This window comes from Anas platyrhynchos, chromosome 2, assembly GCF_047663525.1.
Source record: "Anas platyrhynchos isolate ZD024472 breed Pekin duck chromosome 2, IASCAAS_PekinDuck_T2T, whole genome shotgun sequence".
Lineage (NCBI taxonomy): Eukaryota > Metazoa > Chordata > Aves > Anseriformes > Anatidae > Anas > Anas platyrhynchos.
The window spans coordinates 152589843-152612709 of NC_092588.1; the positions used below are offsets into that span (position 1 = coordinate 152589843).

The 22867-nt window shown below is 40.5% G+C and overlaps 1 protein-coding gene across 14 annotated transcripts in view; it reads left to right on the forward strand.

The window, feature by feature from the left end:
* KMT2C (lysine methyltransferase 2C) overlaps positions 1-22867 on the forward strand; it is a 195964-nt gene that overhangs the window by 76995 nt on the left and 96102 nt on the right. The window lies entirely within an intron of this gene.

Consider the following 22867-nt stretch of genomic DNA (forward strand, 5'->3'; position numbering starts at 1 on the left):
GTAAGAGACTATTCAGAATGAATGAACCTGACAGAATTAAGTTCTAAATGAGCTCGAAGACGTTAAAACATTCATATGTGTGTGTGCATGTATAAATAAAAAAAGAATGAAATGAGCATCCAAAATTTGACATTTCTTTTTCCAAATCTCACTGCTGGAAAGTTTTAGTGCCTTTTTTTCTGGATGATTATGGTGGTAGATTGTTGCCATTTTGTGATCTGCTCATTCCCATCAGTACTCAATTTCTTAATAATATTCTGTTTTATAGCAGAATCCTTCTGATAGTGTTCAAGCTTGTCTTTTGCTCTATCGAGTTTCATCATATTTAGATTATTTCAGTTCCAGTTCTTTCTCTAAGGTACCTTGCTTCTCCCCTGTATTGATGGTGTCTCAACCTCCTGTCATTAGCACATTTTCAGTTTTGAATAGATGTTTATAATGTAAATATTTAAAGATTTTTGAAGAATTCTTCATCTCCCTGGTGAAATAGTTTCCATTTCAGGCTTGCCTTTTCACGGGCCGTTGTTTAATTTCTCTACTAATCTTCTCAAATTCTGCAAATAATTTTTTAGACATATCTATTGCACAGTGCAGCATGTAGAGATGAGAGATGAAATTTGCATCGATTGCCATTCTGCGTATTTCCTATTCAGTCTTTGCTGAAATTGTTGAGAAACTATCTGCTCTGCAATACAGCAGTTGGCCAACAAAGAGAGAAGCTGTTTTGATTATTCTGTTTTATCCTTCTTGGGAGATCCTCGGGGAGAGCAGAGTAAGAGCTCAGCATTGATTGATTTTGGAGGAGTAGTTGGACCAAATGGGACATCTTTATCCCACGGTCACACCAGGAAAGTTTTGGCTTCTGGTTTTTCAAGAACTAAGCAGCAAACTCTTTTGTAGTTCTCTGTTTCTGACTGTGGAGCAGCAATGTGGGGGCTGCTTAGAGTTGTGTAACTGGTTTGGAGCCGAAGTAATCCCTGTTTGCTTGTTGTGTCCAGGCTATACTGTTTCATAATCATTTTTCACTGGCCTCAGTGCTTTCTAACTTGTCACTCAGCTAAAAAAGGCACAAAAAAGTGTAAGGTGTGCTGGAAATACTCTGCGGTAGTGGAAAAAGTAGTTTCTGAGAACAAATTTTCTTTGTGTGAGACATTTAAAAAAGTTCTGAATGAGAGGTATAGCAGTCGACTTAATGTATGGTTTTGCATTTACAGCTGCTCACATTTTGCATTCGCTAAAATTCTGGGTTTCTTTCTAGTGTGATGTTGCTGCATTTTAAGAGTAAAGTTTCTATTTAAATGTTCTGAGCACTGTTGGCAATGCAGATGCAAGTATGTGCTCAGGGCTTACAGAAAAATGGTTTAAATAAGAACAAGCTGTATGTTAGTTCCTCTACTTGCCACCAAATTTGCTTTGCTTTTTTTTTTCTGTTGCTGTTGTTGGTTGGGGCTTTGTGTCTTCTTGGAAGTCCCTCTGGCATTCTATGGGTTTATGATGTGGTTTGCAGCATTGGCATCTTTCTTCAGCTGGGAAAGTATGTTTTCTTTTCTCGATGTTCATATACAGATGAATTTTTGACATGCAACAACCATTTTCTTGATAGTAAAGTTCTTTGGTTTGGGTCTTTTAAGTTGCGGAGAGCATTTTGGAGCTTTACTTACCTTGAGGGTCTCTTAAACTTGCAAGTTACAGCCATGTTTCTCATTAGTTAGGATGTCTATTGTTTGCAAATCTGTTCTAACTGGATATGACAATGTTTCTCATTACTCTGTTTACCAGTTGAGATGTCCATTGGGCTTCACTGAACTCGTGATGGCATTAATAAAGCTTGTGTGGACATATTTCATTGACCTAGTCCAAAGTATGTATGTTAATTCATTTTGGTTTCTTCTTGGCTTTGTTTTTTGATGGTTTAAAGTACAGTACAGCGGAGATTTTGGTGTGTGTGCACGTCTCGCAAGATAGCCTGCTTAGCATTTCTTTTTTCTTCGGTTCTTTCTTTTGATTCACTCATTTTGTAGGCCTGGCAGTTTATTTACTCAGGCATCTGACCAATTTGTTACGTGCATTTGCATCTAGACGTATGTGGGTTCTTTGACTTCCTATCAAAGTCTTGGTTTTGCCTCTGTTTAATATTAATAAGTATTCATACATATATATATGTGTGTGAGGTGTTTAAAATCTTATTCATCAATGTTTTTTAACTGACAAAAGCTGGAATGTACTGGTAGATTTCTGGTACTAGCTGCTGCTCTAGCCCTTCTGGGTGGTATGGTTGACTCGTTTTATCTCATTGCTTACCTTGCTCATCTGAGCAACTGAGGGTTCCCTGACAGCCTCAGAAGCAATTTTTAAGAGAGCAAAAGAAGAAGTGGCGATCCAGTTGGAAAGCATGGTGTCAGAGCATTATTCAGGAAGACTCTTTAAGGTATGGAAACTTAGCTTTGGAGCTGTAGCAGTATGTAAATCTGAACACCCCAGTGTGGCAGCTCATTCCTATGCTGCTTTAATAGGCTTTTTTGGGGTTCGAAAACCCCATTTCATTTCAAGTTTTGAAAAAAAATGGCTTGAGAATATGGAAAGCAGGAGAGAAAATTTCGAGTGATTTGCTTGATCCGAAGCCTAACGAAATTGCTTATAATTTCTAAGCGTTCTACTCGGTACATAAAAAATTACCATAGTAAAGAAGTTGTCATGTTGTCAGCTTTACGAAGATAATCTTTAATTGGTGAGGTCTTTCTACAGATTTTTGTGGTAAGATGCAGAGATGGTATTAAATGGAGGCTTAGGAAAATAAGCAAAGGGGGATGACTGAACAGAAATCACAGGTTTTGCTTAAAAAATAATGGATGTGGATGAGCAGAGTTCTGCTTTTTGTTGTATTCAGCACGGTGTTTTCTTAATTATGCTGTTTTTTGATATTTGGAAGAACGATATGGTCTGAACCTTCCTGGCATTACCATTGAAAATGGAGGCCTTTAGGGCTTGCATCTGCTCAGCTTTTAACAAGAATGGTGTTTGAAATATTTTCAGGTATTTTTAAATACTGCTTTATAATCTCCTTGTTTATTTTACATCTATCGTTTAGGTGGCTGTTTCTCTCTGGTCTGTTGAGGAAATAATAGTTTACTACTCGTCTGCCTCTCATTGTCTAGCCATAACTCTTCTTTATGCTGCAGAGACCCACGTCTCTGCATTATTCTCTAATTGTTGAGAGCTCTGCTCCTGTCTAGAGCATCTTGCACTTGAAACTACAACAGTGTGCAAAAAAATTGCAGGAAAGTGCTTTAAAGGACCCTGGTGGGTTGGACAGACATTAGTAGCTAAGGGTTACGTGGTTTGCCTAGAAAGGGGAGGTGATGAGTTGTAATGGTTTAGGAAGTTGTGTAAATCAGAATGCAATAAGGTGGGCTTTTCTTGTTATATATGAGCATCTCAATTCAAGAAGTGAATTTAAGGACTCGGTAGCTAATGTGTTTGAACCACTTCTGAACGCGCTGTGCACAAGAAAGGAATGTAATACTAATTTTCCCAGCCAGCTTTCTCTTCTGATAAAGTGTAGAAAGCAGTTTACAAGTCTGGGAGAATTTATCAAGGACACGAGTCAAAGAAAACAGTATTGGTGGAAACCAAAAAGGAGGATCCTATCTGCTTAAAGGCTGAACAAGGGAAACATAACACTGATGAAATGTCTAAAGCAGTCATTCCAAAATACTGTATTATTCTGTTTCCATTTCGTAAGATGTGGATTTCTGTTTGCTCCGAGATTCTCTATAGCTCCTTGCATATTTATCTACTTCACAGCTTTCATTTTCCCAGTAACAGTCAAGTGTTTTTTCAGGACCAAGACTCTTGCAACCAGATAACTGAAAAATTGCCGGCGCCTTCTCCCACCCATCCATATTTTTTTTAGTTAATCAGGGCAGTATCTTCTCTCTGTACAAGGCAGCTGTTTTCAGCTCCTGCTGAGTTTCTGCAGGCTGTTTGGCATCTTATCATCGCTGAGAACTGGAGGAGTTGTTGCTTTGCATAGAGGCAGGCTAATCAATAGCATCTTGCCTTGCTCCAAACTGTAAACGATCTGCTGTTTTGACAATCCTCGCTCCTGGTAAGCCCTTTTTCACATGGTAACACAGTCTTTAATTTTTTTTTAAAGCATTTTCCCTTGATTTCTGCCACCAGAGACATGAGATCGCTGTTTGTGGATGCTTCCAAGTTGGAGCAATATAACGAGGCTTATGTATTAAATTCTCACTCATTTTTTTTTTTCTTAAAGTCCTTTCCATCTACATTTTTAAGTTCTTTGCTCCAGATTGAATTCTAGCATGATGCTTAGAAGCCAAACTGCAAGGAAAAAGTAAATTGAGGAGAATTGAGGAGAAAGATGAAAACCAGTTAAAACATGTACAGTTTATTTGTTGTTGTTGTTTTTTTTTAAGTATTTGTCCACATTTGGAAGATATCCTCACCCGTTAGCCTTAGTATTTTCCTTGTCTTGTTGAGTCTTGTCTAAGTTTTTAGTGGTGTACGTGTATGTTTACTTGTGCTTCTTTGCACAAGTTGAAGATTTGGCTAAATTGATATTTCTTTTTATTGTTCCTTGTGCGTGAAGATAAGTGTGCACATCTTACAAAATTAACTTCACAGACTGTGAAGGATATTTAACCACAGCAATTTTTCAGCAAAGTTTATTCTTGATTACTACAAAAAAAATTGTGAAAATTGCTTTAGGTTGCAGAATTCCGGAGGTAGGGGTGCTGCTTGGCTTCATACACATCTCAGCCAAACTGAACAGAGCATGTGGTGATTTCCTTTCTCAAGGTAGAGAGGAGGATTTGGAGTTCCTTGATGCTTCAAAGGTTCCCTTCTTCCTGTTTTGTTACTGCAAGAGCTAGTAATTCTTAAAGCCAAGGGAAAATGCATAACGAATCCCATCTACCATTATTTCTTCTGAGCAGAGCCTTCTGTATTTGCCCATTTTTCAAAGAAAAGCTCTGTGATGCGATACTACATGAGCAGCTCAGGTAGTCAGAAGTTCCCTTCACATCTCTGGAGTTGCAGCACTCAGGCACGCAGCTTCTCTGTATCTCCCCGCTCTGAAATTTGGGGGTGACTGCCTTGCTGCTCTGTTGGCATGGCTTCTGATTTTATCTTGCCAAGTTTATTTTCTGTAGTTGCTCCTCTCTTGTGTTTTGATGCAGGAAGTATTCTTCCAGAACACCATCTGTAACTTTTTTACGTGTTGCTGTTACAGGACTCTAGCACAGAAGGTGCTGGAGAAAGGCTGGAGAAGTGTCATCGTCTCCTCAAGAGGACAATTTCATCTGCTTCTGGTCACTTTGGTAGTTTCACTCAGTTCCTAGCATGTTCCTAGAAATGCTGTGGCAGTTTAGCATTGAGGGCTACCAGGTATTTCAGTTCCCCATGAATTTCCCTCTCAATACTTACTCATTCTTCTAGGGACTTGTGGCCATTTTCCTGCCAATGATGACAAGCCTTGTACTTCAAGGAAAGCCATAGTGACATAGTGTAAATTGTCTTCCATGAACTAACATGTTCCAGAACAGTTTGGATTCTGGTCACCTAAAGCCAGGTCATTTGTGTCTTGGAGAATGTGAAGCAGGCTGTTCTCACAGCCTGTTAAATGCCATCAGGAACGCTCCACCAATTAATCTACAATTTTTCAAATCTGCCAAGCAGCCATGACAACTTAGAATTATCGTAGTGGGTTTTGTTTGACAGTGTGTAATTCATCTGGGATACCCCTGCATACCATAAATGATGCCAACACAGTTCGGGTAAATCTGCTGAGGTTTAAGCTCTTCTGTCAGACCAGTATGTGTATTCTGTTTTTTTTGTAGGCCTGGCAGTTGAGAACATATTTTGCTGTTCAGTAAGATACACAACTTAGTTCTTGTTAATAATTGTCGTATGAACAATGACTAAAGTATTCTTCCTTATATCAAAATAAGCTCTACCACAGCGGACTGTTGTTCATTGGATGTCACTGTCCCGTAGCAGCTGCTTTGAAAAGCAAACATCAAGATAGAGGAACCAGGATGGGAAGGAAGCGAGAACAAGCATATAAAAAAAAGACAGAAAGCTGACATTTGAAATCACTACGATTATTGAAAAAATGTTTATTTTTTCTTTTTTTCCTTTTATAATCTGACTCTAGGAGCCAAAGCAAAAAAGTGCAATTTAATATACTTCATGCAAAAAGAAAACTCGCTTTTTGCCTGATAGTTGTTTTTGACCCTAAAGTCACTTTTTCCGAGTTTTCATTATTATTTTTAAATTATCCAAGGGGATCCTGTTCGTTCCATTTTTTTCTGCAGTGAAACACTGAACAGGAAAAACTAATTTACAGTTCTTACAGGTAAAGAATCTGGTTCCCTATCAAAACACAACACCTAAAATTGCAGAGTTTAGGACTCGGGTTTCAGAAGGCAGTTTTCAATTTCCTCAGTTGTCTCATGGACCATGTTTTCTGGTACAAAATAAAGTACATTTTTCTATATCACTGCTAGTACTTAAGAAAATCCAGTGATAGTTCAAACTGAATAAACAAGAATCAAGAACTCTTCATGCTTCTCTGCTTCTCAAATATTTTTGTCCTTATTTTGGCACGTAATGTATGGGATGTAATATATCCTTGGGATGTAATTAGACTTCACACTTGAATGTGGACCCTCAGTGATGTATATAAAAGTTTGAAGGGATTGCTGTGAAATGGTGGTCTGTCCAAGCAGTGTGATTGCACAGAGAGACAGCAGCACGTGGAGAAGATGTGGGTAATACGCAGAATAGTCTTTGATGAAAGAAGGGGTATGAAATAGATTTTTGTTCTGAATTTTCCATTTACTGAGACACCAAACCTGATTTATTTTCCTAGTGCTTCTGATGTAGTTGTTGTTCCCTCCTTAATGCTTCGATACCCAAGTACTGCACAGTCTCCATACATTAATGAACATTTAGAGCTTTTACTACTTGCTGGCCAAGCGAGTACTTCATGACAAGCACAAACACTTCAGCGTGACTTTTCAGTATTTATTGTACTTGCCTGCCTCATAACCTGTTGTCATAATAATTTGGACCTGCTGATTAGAAAAAGGAGCATGTGATAATGTGAAACTAATGTAGTTATGGTTAATTTCGTTTCAATGAGTTGATTCTAATTACAAGAAGACGTAAAGCATTAATTCGCAACCCAAGGTTTGGAGGGGCAGCGTTTGGCTTCTCAGAGGAAGCAGAGGAAAAGATGTGCATTTCCAAACTGAGTTTTGGGAATGCTTGGAGATTTTTCTGTTGATTTGCTTTGTCATGTGCTTTCTGTGAAATAACAGCTGTGTTTTTACCCCTACCTTTTTGCTTCCAAATACACAGGGAAAAAAGGAGTGAATTTATCTGCATGGCAAGTACTATTGTCAGTGTATGTTATAACTTAGTGATCATAGTGGAATCTTGTTCCTTGGCTGCATACAAAACACGTGCTAACACTTAACTCCTGCTAGCTTTGCAGATAGACAATGACTAACTCATGTATCGTAATACATGCATTTTAGGTTTATGTAGTAAACTCTATGTGGCGTAAGAGAGGTCTTTTCATAAACTGTCAGTTTTGTCCATTAATAAAATTTCTGTGACTTCCTTGCCTGCAGTTCTGCGGATTTGAATAGAAGTAGAAGCACGGTGTCGTTTCTGAGAGGTGGATCGACAGAAACCGTCTCTCCCATAACAACTGCACGTCTGCAACATAGGAGCAAGTGGGGAGGGAAAAACTCGGAGTTCCTTAGCGAGCACAAACCTCCTTTTCTTAAGACAGTTCCTATGGCTTCATCTAAAGCAAAGTCTTTTATTTTTCAGCCTCACATATTCCTTTTCTTCACGCCGTGAATTGCTGATGCCGGTCGTGCTGTAGCGCCGGGAGAGCTGGGCAGGCTCTGCCCTGGGGTGCTCGCTTGGCACTGGAGCAGGGAAGCAGAGTCAGCCTTAGAGCCTTCATTCTGTGGGCTTTTTCAAGATGAATGCTTTGAAAAAGGCACCTTTCTTGAACCCTAGATTTTGAATATGTGGGTACTAGGATCGGGGGAGAGAGATTACTGCTCCGCAGAAATTTCTGAGAGGGTTTTGATGCTGAATAGAAGATAGGTGTTGCAGATGCGAGGGGCAGTCTGTGAAGAGTAGGAAGCGGAAAAATGGGCTAGGGGCACCAAGAGAGAAGCAGCAGTAGCACAGAAATGAAAGCCAAGAAGCCTAGCTGAGAAACATGAAAGGCCCTATGTTCCTGAAGGAATTTCCAGTGCAGGTTTCCTTTATTCCCTAACATTCACTGAAATAATTTACTGAAAGCTCTGAAGTAAAATAGTTTAGTGTGTGTTCCAAACTGGTGAAGTGCACTTCACAAAGACCTTTTCTTCCTTTTTTGCATGACTTGAGTAGAAAACACTTCTTCCATAATATGCCCAAAGAAAATCTGCATGTTCTTCCCCTCCTCCCATTCCAGGGCCTTTCTTAAATGTTACTCTAAGCATTAAGGCGATGACATAGCAGTTCGTGTTGAGGCAGTGCTCTGGCTGGGCATTTGATTTCAAGAGTTTATATCTATACCAAGTTATTTTGGGGGCTTACGTATCTTGGGTGTTAAAAATGGAGAGAACCTGATCTCTGAAGAGTAAGGAAAGTCCATTAAAGGAAAATCAGCCTCTCCGATTGAGATTGTACTCTTCCCTCAGATAGTGCTCAGATAGCTTCACTTTGCTGGAGGGAATAACCTGTAGTAGTGCTTTGCTGTGGGACATGAGGAGAGTGATGCTGCTGCTCTCCCTTTTCCCTTTCTATGCTCAGCAGCAGTAGCAAGATCTACAAAAGTAAGAGAATGACAGTGTAATGCCCCCAAATTCTAGATTTGACACAAGGAAATCACAAATGTATATATATAAAGCAGGAAACCTTACACATCTCTTAGCAAGTATGCCCACAGAAGCTTAGCTGAGGAAGTATAGCAGTACCACCAGTCTCCTACCTTTTGTAGATATTTGAATGCAAACCTCATTTTCCTGCCTTACTACCATCTCCCTCGTGGCTGCTTATTTAAATGTTTTATATTCAATCTTGCAAAGCTAATGTGGATTGATTTTTTTTTCCTTAATGTTCACAATTAAGGGTCTAATTTTGCATTTATGTGATGGTTACATTTCCAAAAAAAAAGGCTGATAAATCTTTTGTAGTTACTGTTGGTTAGTTTTAGACAAGAATGGGTACTCATTATGCTCTGAGCATTAGAGAAATAAGGCACCATCCCTGCCTTCAGAAGCTTACTCTTACTCACATGCTGCATATGGAAAAGGAAAATATCACCATGGGACAAGTTGTAGGTACATTTGCCAAGGTGTAGCATTGTTTGTATAGTGATAGACAATTGACTCTAATCCCGGTTTTGTAGCTGTTTCCCTTTAAAATAATGTTTTATTTAATGATATCTTTTAAATTTTTCATGGACATGGGTCACTTTCTTTTTTTGCAATGGGAATTGTAAAGTTCAAACTCTTTAATGAAATTTCAGTTCCAAAGTGTTTCTGATTATTCCAATCAGGTCTTGGTAATATTTTATTTTCCTGATAATTGTATGTTTCTTTATATTATATTACAGATTTTCATTTGGGGCTTTCACCTATCATCAAAAAATTACGCAAACATTTTAATTGAAAACTCAAGAGTACTCATATTAGTCTGTTGGCATCAGTTTGCTTTTAAGCACTGGCTTAAAAAGTGCTGCTGAGATTGGTGTACTCAGCAGCTTCCCAAAATCAAAGCATTAGCAAAAAACAGTTTTGAACTCCCTAAAGATTTTCTTACTGACTTCCATTAGCGCAAGTTCCGTCCCAGAGCTGCAGATGGAGCATAAATATTACAAGCATCAGTATGAAGTAGTCCCATTAATGCAGGTGGCCTTGAGTGTGTTTTCTTCTTGTTGTTTCTTTTTTTTTGCTTGTTTGTTTTGTTTTAATAACATGGAAAAAGTCACACGTGAGAGACATCGGATGAATTATGATGTTCAGGAATGTGGACAGCTGCAGTGGATGCCTACGACCTCTTCAGAAGGGGTGGGCTGGGAGGGAGAGGTGAGGTAGCCCTGTACATTAGGGGGCATTTGGATTGTCTTGAGATGAATAATGATGGTGATAGGGTTGAAGTCTTATAATCGCTAGCCCTCATTCTCATGGGGGACTTCAACTTGAAGGGCAAAGGCGTCCAGGAAGGCTGGACACTCTTCAAGAAGGAAATCCTAAAGGTGTAGGAGCAGGCTGTCCCCACATGCCAAAAGATGAGCCTGCGTGGAAGAAGACCAGCCTGGCTGAACAGAGAGCTGTGGGGAGAGCTCAGGAAGAAGAAGAGGGTTTATGACCATTGGAAGAAGGGGCAGGGAGCTCAGGAGGACTACAAAAATGTCATCAGGCTGTGCAGGGACAAAATGAGAAGGGCTACAGCCCACCTTGAGCTCAGTCTGAATACGCTTTTAAAGACAATAAAAATGTTTTTATAAATACATAAACAAGGAAATGAGGACTGAGGGGAATCTCCATCCTTCATTGGATGTGGAGGGAAGCGTAGTGACAAGAGATGAGGAACTGGCTGGGTGGCAGGGCCCCAAGAGCTGTGGTGACTGGAGTTAAACCCAGCTGGAGGCTGCTCGCTACTGGAGTCCCCCAGGGCTCAGCACTGGGACCAGTTCCCTTCAATATCTTTATCAGTGAGCTGGAGGAGGGGATCGAGTGCATCCTTGGTGAGTTTGTGGAGGACACCAAGCTGGGGGGAAATGTCGATCTGCTCGAGGGTAGGAGGGCTCTGCAGAGGGAGCGGGGTAGGCCGGACTGATTGGCTGAGGCCAACTGTTCAGCTTGGAGAAGAGAAGGCTCAGGGGAGACCTTACTGTACTTTACCGTGACCTGAGGCTATAGCGAGGCGGTGATAAGGCTCTTCTCTCAGGCACCAAGTAGTAAGATGATGAGAAATGGCCTCAAGTTGTGCCAGGGGAAGTTTAGGTTGGATATTTGGAGAAATTTCTTCACTGAAAGGGTTGTGCAGCATTGGAATAGGCGGCCTTGGGAAGTGGTTGAGTCTCCATCCCTGGAGGTCTTAAGAAACATGTAGAACTTAGTGGCATGGTTTAGGGGTGGACTACTCAGTACTAGGTTTAGGGTTGGCCTAGATGATCTGCTGTGTTGTACTTCCAATAGTAACTTCATAAGCCTCCTTGAAGTACTGGAAGGCTGCAGCGAGGTCTCCCTGGAGCCTTCTCTTCTGTAGGATGAACAACCCCAACTCCGGTAGCCTGACTTCGTAGCAGAGGTGCTCCAGCTCTCTGATCATCCTGGTGGCCTCTCTCAGACCCACTTTGACAGCTCAACGTCTTTTTTGTGCTGGGGGCCCCAGATTTGGGTGCAGACTCAGGTGAGGCCTCACAAGGGCAGAGTAGAGGGGGAAAATCCCCTCCCTCCGCCTGCTGGACACTCCTCTGGTGATACAACCTTGGGCACGGCCTTCTGGGCTACAAGTGTGCCCTGGCTCATTCCAAGCTTTTTGTTGTGTCCACCAGAACCCCCAGGTCCTTCTCTGCAGGGCTGCTCTCAGCAAGTTCTTCTCCCAGTCTGTGCTCATGTCTGGGATTGCCCTGATCCAGCCAATTCCTTATCCACCAGATAGCCTGTCCTTCAAATCCATCTCTCTCAAATTGGAGATAAGGGTGGTGTTGTGTGTTGCCATGTCAAAGGCCTTACAGAAAACCCAGGTAGATGGCGTCACTTTCCATTCCTTTAAAGATGTCGTGTTTCTCTTCAATATGTTGGGGAAAAAGTAGATGTTGCAAAATAAATTAAAAAAAAAAATGTTTCCTAGAGTAACTAGCATTGCTAAAAACAACTTGATACACACTAAATAGATTGCTGTGACACGGGGGCACTTCCTATACAGCGTGAATACCTCTGTTCAATCTGCAATGTAGACAATTATTTTATTAATAACCCTGCAGGTATTTCCACAAATAGCCTTCTCCCTTCCAGTTTTTAACTAGTAAAATATTTTCTTCTGATCAGAACTATCTGTCCCCTCTGTTTCTGAATGAAATTGCCTCCCAAAGAAGTGGGCAGAGTGGCAGATTAGGCAGAGTAAATAGTGAGTCTGGATTTACATAAACTGCTGTCAAATATCCAAGCACATACCAGTTGTGTTTTTATTTTTATTTTTTCCTTTCAAGTACGGCAGGTTGTTATGGCAATATTAGGTGTTATCTGTACGGCATTTCCAGGGAGATGTGTTGACAAATCATAAACCTTTAAAAGTGAACAGAGACTTGGAGAGAAACAAGACAGTTAAGTTGTAATTGTCATTCTTTGAGATTTATGAGGAGAATACTCATTCTCCAAAATGTAAATGAATTTGATCTATTGAATGGAGAAGTTTCAGGTTTTCCAAATGTCATACTAGGTGAGTTTTTTTTTTTAACGCGAGTAACTTGAAATAGAGGGTGAATTGCTAGGAAGACTGTTACAGCTGTGCATCCATCACATCAGAATGTGCCGTAGGCACCTCCAGAATGTTTGCTTTCTGTCAGACTTAAAATATTGCGATGGATAAATCCCCCAGTAAAGGTCGGACCTGGCAGCAGTGCTCACTCATCTGAGAAACCAAAAGGTCAGAATATTCAAGACACCAGTAAGACCAGGAGCCAAGCATCACGGTAACATATGGTCATACTTCCACTCTTAATTTTATGTGAGCTTTATACATTTGGTACTTGCGGAAGTTCATTTCTTTACACGACTGCACTGATGCAGTCTTGTGCACCAGTCTCGTGTTCTCCAGCCATCACCAAACTTCTTTAATTGAAATAAATCCATGGTGTGGTAAACTGTTTCTTGCCTCCTGGGTGTTTTTAGTAAAATACTCCTCCTAGTACTGTAGCAGCATCGTTCTCTTCACTCTACCACAGAATTAGGGTTATCAGCTGATTTCCGTGCCATCAAGTAAAATTGGGTTTAGAAACCAGTGATTGAATCTGTATTCTCCCAACCATCTGAACAGCCTCTCTAATGTCACTGGAACGCTCACGTTAATTAGCCGAGCAGGCTGTGTCTCTAGAAGAGATTATTTGTAAATGGTGATTATCACTAAGCCTAGGAACCACAAGGCAAGAGAATTTCCACTGTGGTAATTTGTGGATACTCAGCGTTCAGGGGCTGAATTCTGACTTTGCTGCAGACTTGCAGCCTAGGCTCTGCAGGGGAAAATGCAAAGCAGAATCCAAAAACACGATCTCAGACCGGCTCCTTCTCCCTCTCCAGACCCCATGCCTTTTGTTGATCAGCGTTATTTTCCCTTCACTTGGTCGGTTGTATTATTCATGTTGTTGCAGTGTGCTTTTACTTTTGATAAAGGTAGCGGGATTTCCCCATTTTACGTGAGAAAACGCTTTTATGGTGTTATTCTAGTCTGAGGTTAGTTGAAACCAGATAAGGATAAAAACATCAAAAACTCGCTGGCCTGTCATCGGAGATTAAGGAAAAGGATTATGGAAAAATTGGACCGTGCTTCGTTTGACTGTATGCAAGAAATGAAATGGAGACATCATCTAATTGTTTGTGCCTCGCTCCTCCAGGAGTGTAAGGAGCCTGTCATACACAGCAACATCAAAAGCTGCACAGAGCCTTGTAGTCGGAAAAGGAATTTCAGTGTAAAAGAGACCAGGTGGGAATTGGTACTGGAACAGAAGTAAATATGTACATTTACTAAGGGAATCTGTGACGTATAAAGCATAACACTATTTCCTGGTAGTTTTTTTCCACTCGATGGCACTAATATCTCTATAATTAAGAGCAATGGAAGCAGTTAGAGAAAAACTGTACGCTGCTACAAACCATTCCTTTTTTAATTGAACAGCTGTAATTTCTACCAATGGAACAAACTATATTATAAGAAAATGATTATTAGTTTAAAATGCAAAGTTAAATGAATGCAAAATTAACAAACAGATGGTGAAGAATTATTGTGGTTTATTTTACTCCTGGGTAAAAGGGCTCATGCTTGATTGTAAAAATGTCATCACACTTCGTAAACCTGAAAGCAAACAGAATTTGCAGTTGTGCACATCTGTTTTGGGACACTGCTAAAGGGTTAGAAGAATCAATGTTGTTTTCAAATAAGGGTATTCATCAAAAGGATATCATTTACTTAACAGTTATGGCTTCTGCTAAGCATCAGACCTAATGTTCTGTGGAATTCATTACAAAATTTGGCAGCCCTTTCCTTCACAAGCTACCGAGGCAGCATGCTGCAAAATGAAACAAACAGCCCCTTTTTATCCCCGCTTCCCTGACCCCCTGCACAACAGTTGAATTACCTGCTAAACATTTGACCAGTGATTTAAGGATTTTAAATTTGCACTTCATAATGCTTGTCCGAGGTCAGTGATATAGTAGGAGCGAATGACAAGACAGACAAGCAGCTTATTTGTGTGTGTTTTTTTTTCTCCAATAACTAATGAATTAAAAAACGAAGGACGTGTAATGTTTGGGAGCACCATGTTTTGGGAGGAAGGATGGGAGAAATATGTGTAAGCGGCTAATTTAGTCAAATTGAAAAAAAAAAAATAAAAGCCCCAGCCAGATGAAACATGTGAAGCTTTTATTAGAAAAGAAATTATATTAATGTTTCAAGCTGGTAGTTTCAAAGTATGCCATCTAATTGCTTTATTTGAGCTCAATTTACAAAAATTAGTGAACTGAAGATGTAGGATTTTGTTTACGATGACTCCGTGCCATTTGGAGAGCGCAATTTAGGAACAGCCAAGGAAATAGGAATTATGAACAATAAGGTACTGATTGCAGTCAGTGGGGAAGGAATACTAAGGAGGTGCTCACTAATGAGGAAGGTATTAAAGGCAGGAAATTCTTGTATTTTTTTGTGTGCGTACATAATCCAGAGTTCCTTGTCACTGCATCCCTACCATTACCTTGTAAATTAGGTGGATCGCTGGGTATACAGAGTGGCTTTTGCTGACAGTAACTTTCTTTTAATCTGAGCTAACACAGCTACAAAACCTTTGTTAAGAGACGGCGTTATTAAGGCTAGGAAATCAAAAATACAATGTTGGGACACGCAGGAAGACAGGTTGTCTGTACACAATTAATATCCTCTGTGCAACCCCCTCATTACGCACTCTGTAATTGTCTGATCACATGCAGAACAGCCAGCGCCTAGTTCAGCCCACAGGCTGGACATTACTGTCTTAGGAAAAAAAAATCTTTAATATTACACTTTTTGTTGTTCAGTGTGTAGCTATGTAGACTACTGAAATGCTACTGAAATGACTTATTTCCATGGGAGTTTTCCTGTGATACTTCTACTGTAATAAACACGTGAGGAACTCGAGTGTGAATTTTTCCAAAGAGCAGATTTATGCCTTTTTACGCATCTTGTGCTCCATTTTCCTCAAGAGAAGTTGTCTTGTTTTGCTTTTTACTTAAATTGGATGGCACGTTTGGGAGCTTGAGTTCTGAAAATGCTCCGACTTGCTCAGAAAGCTGCGCTGATGCTGCAGCTCTTCCTGAACTCCGGAGCTGCGAGCACACAGTCTAAGTAGAAATGAAGGCTGTATTTTCAGGGAGAAAATAAAAACTCAAAAGTTGGATTAAGGACTAAAAAACCCTTCTGGAAAACTTGGTTTCGTTACTTGCCCGGTGTCATAAAGGAGCCCTACGAGGGAGGTGTTGATAGAACTGTCCTGCAGGTCATCCTTCAGTTTGGTCTGCAGTCCTTGTGTTTTAGTGGGCATACTTAGTTGTGCGTGTGTGTACCCATGTATTGCTTTGTCTCTGTGCATGTGGGTTTCTCTGTAGCTGCCTGACCATTAGGGAAAAGAAGATAACCTTCCCAAAGTGCAGGTTTAAAACCTTTACAGTTACGTGCAGACCTCCGCTGGCAGAGAACATGACAATGATGCAGTGCTAGGGGTCGGAGGACTGCTCTTTTCCTTCTTGCAGTTTCAGTTGCCTCTCACTTCTGACTCTTAACCAGGTTGGTTTTCTAGTCACTTCCACCCTTTGTTCCTCCTGTGTCCCATCTCCTTCACGTCTCTGTTCCCTTGTTCCCAGGTTCTTTTTGAGATCTCTCCACCATTTCACAGCACTTCCACGTCCTTGGCTCTTCATCCAATTTTAGCGCTCAGTTTTAGTCAACTGACGCCTGAAGTGCCATCCCTGCCCCTCCTCAGCTTCCCTGGTTTCTCTCCTTCCACTCTCATCAGACTCCTTGGCTCCTTGTAGGCCCTTTTGTCCCGCTGACCCATATCTGCGTGTGTGCTGGATGCTCTCATTCCCCAAACCGCTTAAGAGACAGGAGTATCAAGAGCCTTAAGGATGTCTGCTTCCCATTCCAGTTGGCTTATTGTGGTCAGGCTTAGAGTATTTATTACAGACCTCCCTGCTGTAATCTTGGCTGTGCTGCAGCAGTCTTTGCAGAAGGTACACGTGGTGTGGTCGGTGCTAGAAACCCGAGAGGATCAGTAAATGTCAACAAGAGCAGATTCCTCTGGGATCGTCACGGACAGACTTCTGGGTGGATCTGCACAGTAAGGGCACAAGTTGCATCCCCTGTGCTAAAATATCTGTCCTACCAAGTTGCAGGGTCTGCCAGTGAAGTTGTTTGTAAGATGAGCAGAATGGTTTTCCTACTGACTTTTCTATCCTCAGAAGTGGCTTCAAAGTTTTGACTAAGGGCTGCAAAAGTATTGAAGCGAATTTAGATGTGTGTAGATGAATTAGCCCAACTTTTTATCAGTCACAAAATTTATAAGACCAGAACAGGGTTTATATGGACAGCTTTGTATGTAACAAGTCTCTATTAAGTGTGGTGGGAGTGCAAGCATTTGGCTTCTGTACAGGCGAAAAAATGAGATGCTGAAGTTGAGATGTCTTCATCTCAGGCCTTACGTCACTGGGAAAAGCCATGCAAGTGCACCAGGAGGAAATTCCCCGTGTCACTGAGTTCCTGTTAAATCTTTCTGCATATATAGTAGTGCCAGCCACGCTGCAGTGACAGAGATTGTGTAGCACAGGTGTAACCTGGAGAGTGCCCAATGTTATGAAAGTGGCCCTTCAGTATTTATGTATGATTTAGGATCATAGGAGTTCTGCTTGGCCAGACAGTTCTGGATAGAGAAGACGATCATCAAACAGCAAGCATGTAGCAGTGTTTTCCCTGATTGTTTTTTTCAAGCCTCCAACAATTCGTGTTTCAGACTGTGCTCTGCCAGCAAGAAGAAATGTCTACGTGTACTTCTTAAGACCTTCCAAGCACGAATCAAATGGAACCGGTACAATAGTCTGTTGTCTGAGCCTGCCAAAAAGCAGTGCTAAACCCAGACTGATGATTTCTGTTCCTGCCTTGTTTGTCCTGGAGTTGCGGATGCTGAAGCCTAATAATCACAATTAAAATCCCCTTAAACATCACTGACCTTCCCGTTGTTGACATGCTAACTAAACAACAGGCTCGTGTGCCCTACTGTCACACAGTGGGTATTAGATGAGAATTGAGGGGTAGTTGGTTATTAGATGGAGGAAGTTTAGACTCACTCAAAACATTTACATTATCCTAAATCCTATAGAAAGCAAAGAGGTGAATAAAAAAACTGCTTTTCTTCCCCAAAGTGTGAAAAAAGCAGCAAAGGCAGAGTCCATAGAGGAAATGGCATGCAGTTAACAACCAACTGGTGGGGAGAATACAATGTCAGAGCACACAAACCCTACTGTAAACCTTCTGAATAGTCAGGGTTTGGGATTGTTTCTGAATATATAGAAAAGGAATCGCGTGCCGTGAGGTTTGCATGTCTTTGTCCATCAGTTTTGGTTATCGAGCAAGGAATACTCTCCTCAACTAACTCGCCTTTTACAGGTTGTTAACCTATTACAACCATTACCAAAAAATCCCAGCTAAACATAAATACTGTTTCGATTTGCATATGCATTGATATCAACACCATTTATTTAATGTAATTTTCTATAAAGGTGAAAAAAAAAAAGGGAATCGACTTAGGGGGAAGGAGAAACACAGCAGTCAGGTGAAGACAGCCTGAAATCTCCACACTTGAAGTGACATCTGTCTGCTCTGATTGCATTTAAGAGTCTCCAGCAGTAGATACGTCGTCATAGGTATCTTTGCACTTGTTGTGCTTATTCCTGTACAAACACTGAGCAGATTAATTATAGATGGAGCATCAAGTTGAGAATTCTGCATTAGACATCTTCCAGTCATGTTGAGCTTGGCCAAATTGCAGCTCTTCTGTTCGTCCATCGTTTTTCACGTTTTAGAGCAAAACCTGGTTATTTGTACAGTTACCATTTTTGTTTTGCCAAACTTCTGAGTGTTTGAAGCGGGCACTATAGTAAGGTTTTAATGCGTGCTGTCTGTGTTAAGGACATTTTAGGTTACGGTTGTAGGATAAAAACCTGAAGTTTAATTCCTTCAATGTTGGTTTATGTTGAGGATCAAATCCAACTGATCTCTGATGGAGCTGCTTGTTACACATTTCAGTCATTTCCAAATCTGTGGCATAGTTACAAAATACAGAAATTAGAAGGTAATTTGGTACTTTGGGAAACATGCGTAATTGAGTACCTTTTCTAACCAGGGGTCCAGTGGAAAACTCAAAATCTTTGTCCTGTTTCTGGTACCACTTACTGCATTGTGCTGGGAAACACTTTATGGTACTTCAAACAGTGGAGTTTGACTTTGGAGGTGCTAATGGTGATTAGGATCCATGAGCAATGTGTTTATTTTTTTTCTGGGTCATAGAATAATGGTAATCAATGAAGATTACCAGAACTAACAGAAAACCTATTTTATTAATCCCTGTTTACGTTAAAGTTTTGTTGAGGTCTCATTAATGACAGGATGTTAATGTCCACTTCTTCTCATTAGTTCCAGGCTTTTATGATAGGTTTTGAGAGCCAAGTTTGAAATTTGCTCTTACTGGTAGTACGTTAAATTGTTTAATTAAGGACAGATGGCTTGGTGCATGTTTGGATACGCTGTATATTATAATAAAAATTGCTTATTGTTATCGCAGGTTCTGTCAGCTGACCTTTTTAAAACTAAATAAGTTTGTAATGCAAATGTTTTGTCATTTTGCTTAAAAATTTTTTGCGATACCTAATGCTAATATTTAACTCTACTAATCAGGTCGCAACTGGGTTTGTAATCAAAGTCCATATTTTAGCCTTTATTTAATGTCTGCCTCCCAAGAGTTGTTACTTGCCCATTTGCCGAGACAATAATACTATAAAGTAATTCTAAGGACAAATAAAACCATGATAAAATACGACCTCTGATTTGTTCATGGTACTATCTGGGTAGTCTTAAATTACCATAAATGCAGATGCCTTTTCTTCAGAATTTTGGAATATGCCTCCAGATGTGGAGCAGCCGAAAGGTTGATGTAAACTTGGAATAAATCTTTGGTTGATTTTATTTTATTTTTAATGTAGGAAGGTTAGAAAGGAGGGAAGAGCGAGCTGTTTCTCTTGTCTCAGTTTTCCAGTTTGGCCTTGTGTTCCCTTGAAAGCCGGTAGCAAATTAGGATGTTGAGCTGAGTTTCCAAGCCACAGGCAGCGCCAACCTTTTTGTTCCCTTGATTTCAGTGCAGCTAGGATTCCAGCAGGTTGGTGTGAGTTGTGCAGAGCATTTCTGTGGGTTCTGTTACTGTACTTGCTGGAGGATGTTCTCCTGTAGGTGATGGATCAGTTGGGATTTCTGGTTTTCTGCTAATTCACTTAGCTCTGTCTCTTTCACTCTGTTTGTGTGACAACGTCGTGTTTATCCAACTGGATTAGTGAATAAAGGGAATTTTAAAACGAAGTTTGAAAAAGCACATAGCCATTTGCTTTAGAAAATGAGCTCCTTTCATGTCTATCTGAAAAATCAGATGTTATAGAAGAAGGTGTGAAGGACCAAGTAGAAGGTGTGGACAGTTCTAAGTGATGGAAATTACAAAAATAGGAAGCAGCAGAAGCATGGGTGGGATGAGAGCCTTCTTGCCACGGGTGAATGCACTAGGAGCTTGCTGAAGAAAACAATTGGTAACCAATGAAGGACTTTTTGAAGAGGAAAATGCTGCTTTAACGACATTCATGTTATTAAATGTTATCCAAATAAGTAAGGAACTGCCTCTCTAGCTTTGTGACACCTGGTAAAGTCTTTTTTTCTGTAGAACAGGGCTGTAAAATGATTACATCCGTGCACAAAACGGTGTTTGTCTTGCTTTAACAGCTTGATGTTTTTGTATACCTACCCTTTGAATGCTTGGATCCAGCTCCCACCCCTTCCACGTAACAGCATATCTTGTGTTCATGCTAACAGAACTCCATCCTGGCGTGTCCTCTCTTACTGGCCTCCTGGGGTGCTGAAGACACTTTTTTTTTTTACTGTATTTGATCAAAAGTGGGATTTGTGCCTTCCTTTCACCTCTGACTATCCTGATGCCATATTTTACCAATAGCATAATAAGGTAGCATTGGTTGCTGATCTTTGTTTAGCAGAACTTTTATATTTTTTTTAATTAATATTCTTCTGCTGTTCACATGCTCACTTTCAGCTGGGCAGTCAGTCGGTCGTACCGGCTGCACGCTGCTCCCCTAGGGTCACGGGGGCCTTTTTGCAGAGCAACGTTGGCTTCTGCTGGAAAAGTAAATCTTCTCATCAGCAGCTGTTGCCAAAAAAAAAATCCCTTTGGGCATTTATTTCTTCAGACTGCTTTATCTGTCTTATAAATTCAGCAAATGTTGATATTCTGTGCTTTTTATTTGCTTCAGATGATATACACCACATTGTTTTTAAAGTGTGTGTTTCACTTAGCTGCCAAATGCTTTTCATTGCCAGTGCAGTTTAGCAGATGGGTTTGAAGGGTTCAATTAAATGTAATTTGGGCTTCCATTTTTCTTCCAGCATCTTTACATGATTCTTTAAATCAACATCAACATTCTTCGAGGCTTTGCATTAATCCTATATTTTGCTCCGTTCTAATAATTCCGTCAGTCAGTCACACAGCATTTGGAAAAAAAGTATTCTGTTTTTGTTGTTATGTACCATTGTTGATTGTTGGTTTTGAAAACCAGATGTAACATCTTAAAATATTTTTAATATTACTCTTTAATCCATCTTCATTATTTCCAGTTTTTAGGATGTTTGAGTCTTTGAGTGCTTGCAATTCTTCCATGACTTTAATTTCCCATTAGATAAATTTTTAAGGAATTGGACCTAATGGATGCTTTGTTGAGTATTGTCTTGGGGAACATCTTTTAGGACATTTGCCCCTCCTAGGTTCCTTTTCCTAACGTTTTCTTCTTGAGTAATGTCTTTGAAAAGTTGGTGGCCTGCCTCTAAGAGTCGGGACTTGGCTTAGTGTGGGCCATCTCAGTAGGCTGCAGGAGCCACAAGGACAAAATTACGCTCTGGGTTGTGTGCAGTTTATTGTGCAGTTGAGGTTCATGAAGTTGAAGGCTTTGGGGTGTATTTTTGTTACCTCACAGCTGAATTTTATGATTTACCTTGTACAGCATCCTCAGCTCAGTAAATACAGTTTCCTAAGATGAGTTCTTTGCTTTACTTCGGTTTTGTTGGCAGCCCTTAAACTTAATTACCAGTGTTAGCTTCTTCACCTGCTTCAGAAACTCCATGCAAAAGGGTGCTTATCGTGTCCTCAGTAGGTAATAAGCCAGTATTGTCTTTGCCTTGTGGGTGACTTGTGATGCTCTGCTAAAGACGTGAGTTTCGCCTGGTTTTAGGGATGCCACCTCAGCGGTTAACGCAGCCAGCTTTGTGACTTGGGCTTTTGTGTGGGTCGGTTTTGATATCTGTGGGCTCATAATAGCACTATTTCATGCCCAGTTTCGTGCTAGACTTTGAATAACAGAAGAATGATGGTAATAAATATTTTCTGGGTTCTAAGACTTAAGCAGAGGCAGCGAGGAACTTCTTGCTTTGGTGTGTTTTCATATCTGGGTGTTACTTGACACTGGGGCTAGCAGTCGAACACGGCAGTGTTAGCATTAAGGTCTATATTTTTATGAAGAAAAATGAGAGTCCCTGAGCTCAGCTGGTGCTTTACATTATGTATGCCTTCCCGTGAGCCACTGACCTGTTTTTTTTCTTAAATTTGCTCTGAATCTCACAGTGCCGAGCTCTATCCTTAAAAAGTAAGTGTTGCCTTGGTGAAAAAGTGCAAAAGCTTGTTACGGTGCTTCGGGGACTGTAATAAATCCAAGAAAGTAAAAACTGATTAACCGAATCAGAAAGGTGTGGGTGATGTTTTATAAGCAGGCTGATGGACTCTGGTCCCTCCTGACTAACGAGGGGGAGGGTTATTGGATGCTGCTTTATGGGAAATGATTTCTTTACAGATGTGACTGATATTTGCGTAGCATTGAAACGAGAGACGACAAGAAAGTCCTGGATTATTTACTGCCTTATCATCCCAGAGAGAATAGTCGTATGATGTCATTAAGGTTTTCAATAGAACATAATATTTCATTGCCAGTCGCGGTTCTGATTACAGCCCCTACGGTTTTACATTACAACATGCAGAACTGCGTGGGTTTTCGTTACAGCCTATTGACAGCACGGGATGGTCTGCCTTTGTTACTCAGTGTCCAAGCCTCCCTACTGAAAACATCACTAAAGTTAGGTAACAAATAGAAGAAAAAGTGCTCTTCGGTGACAAGAAGAACCTCAGTCATCAGGGCATGTTTAGGGTGGGTTTTGCTGAACATTTTAAGTAGGAAAGTTCAGAGAGAGCCATTGAAAGGCGCAATCCCAG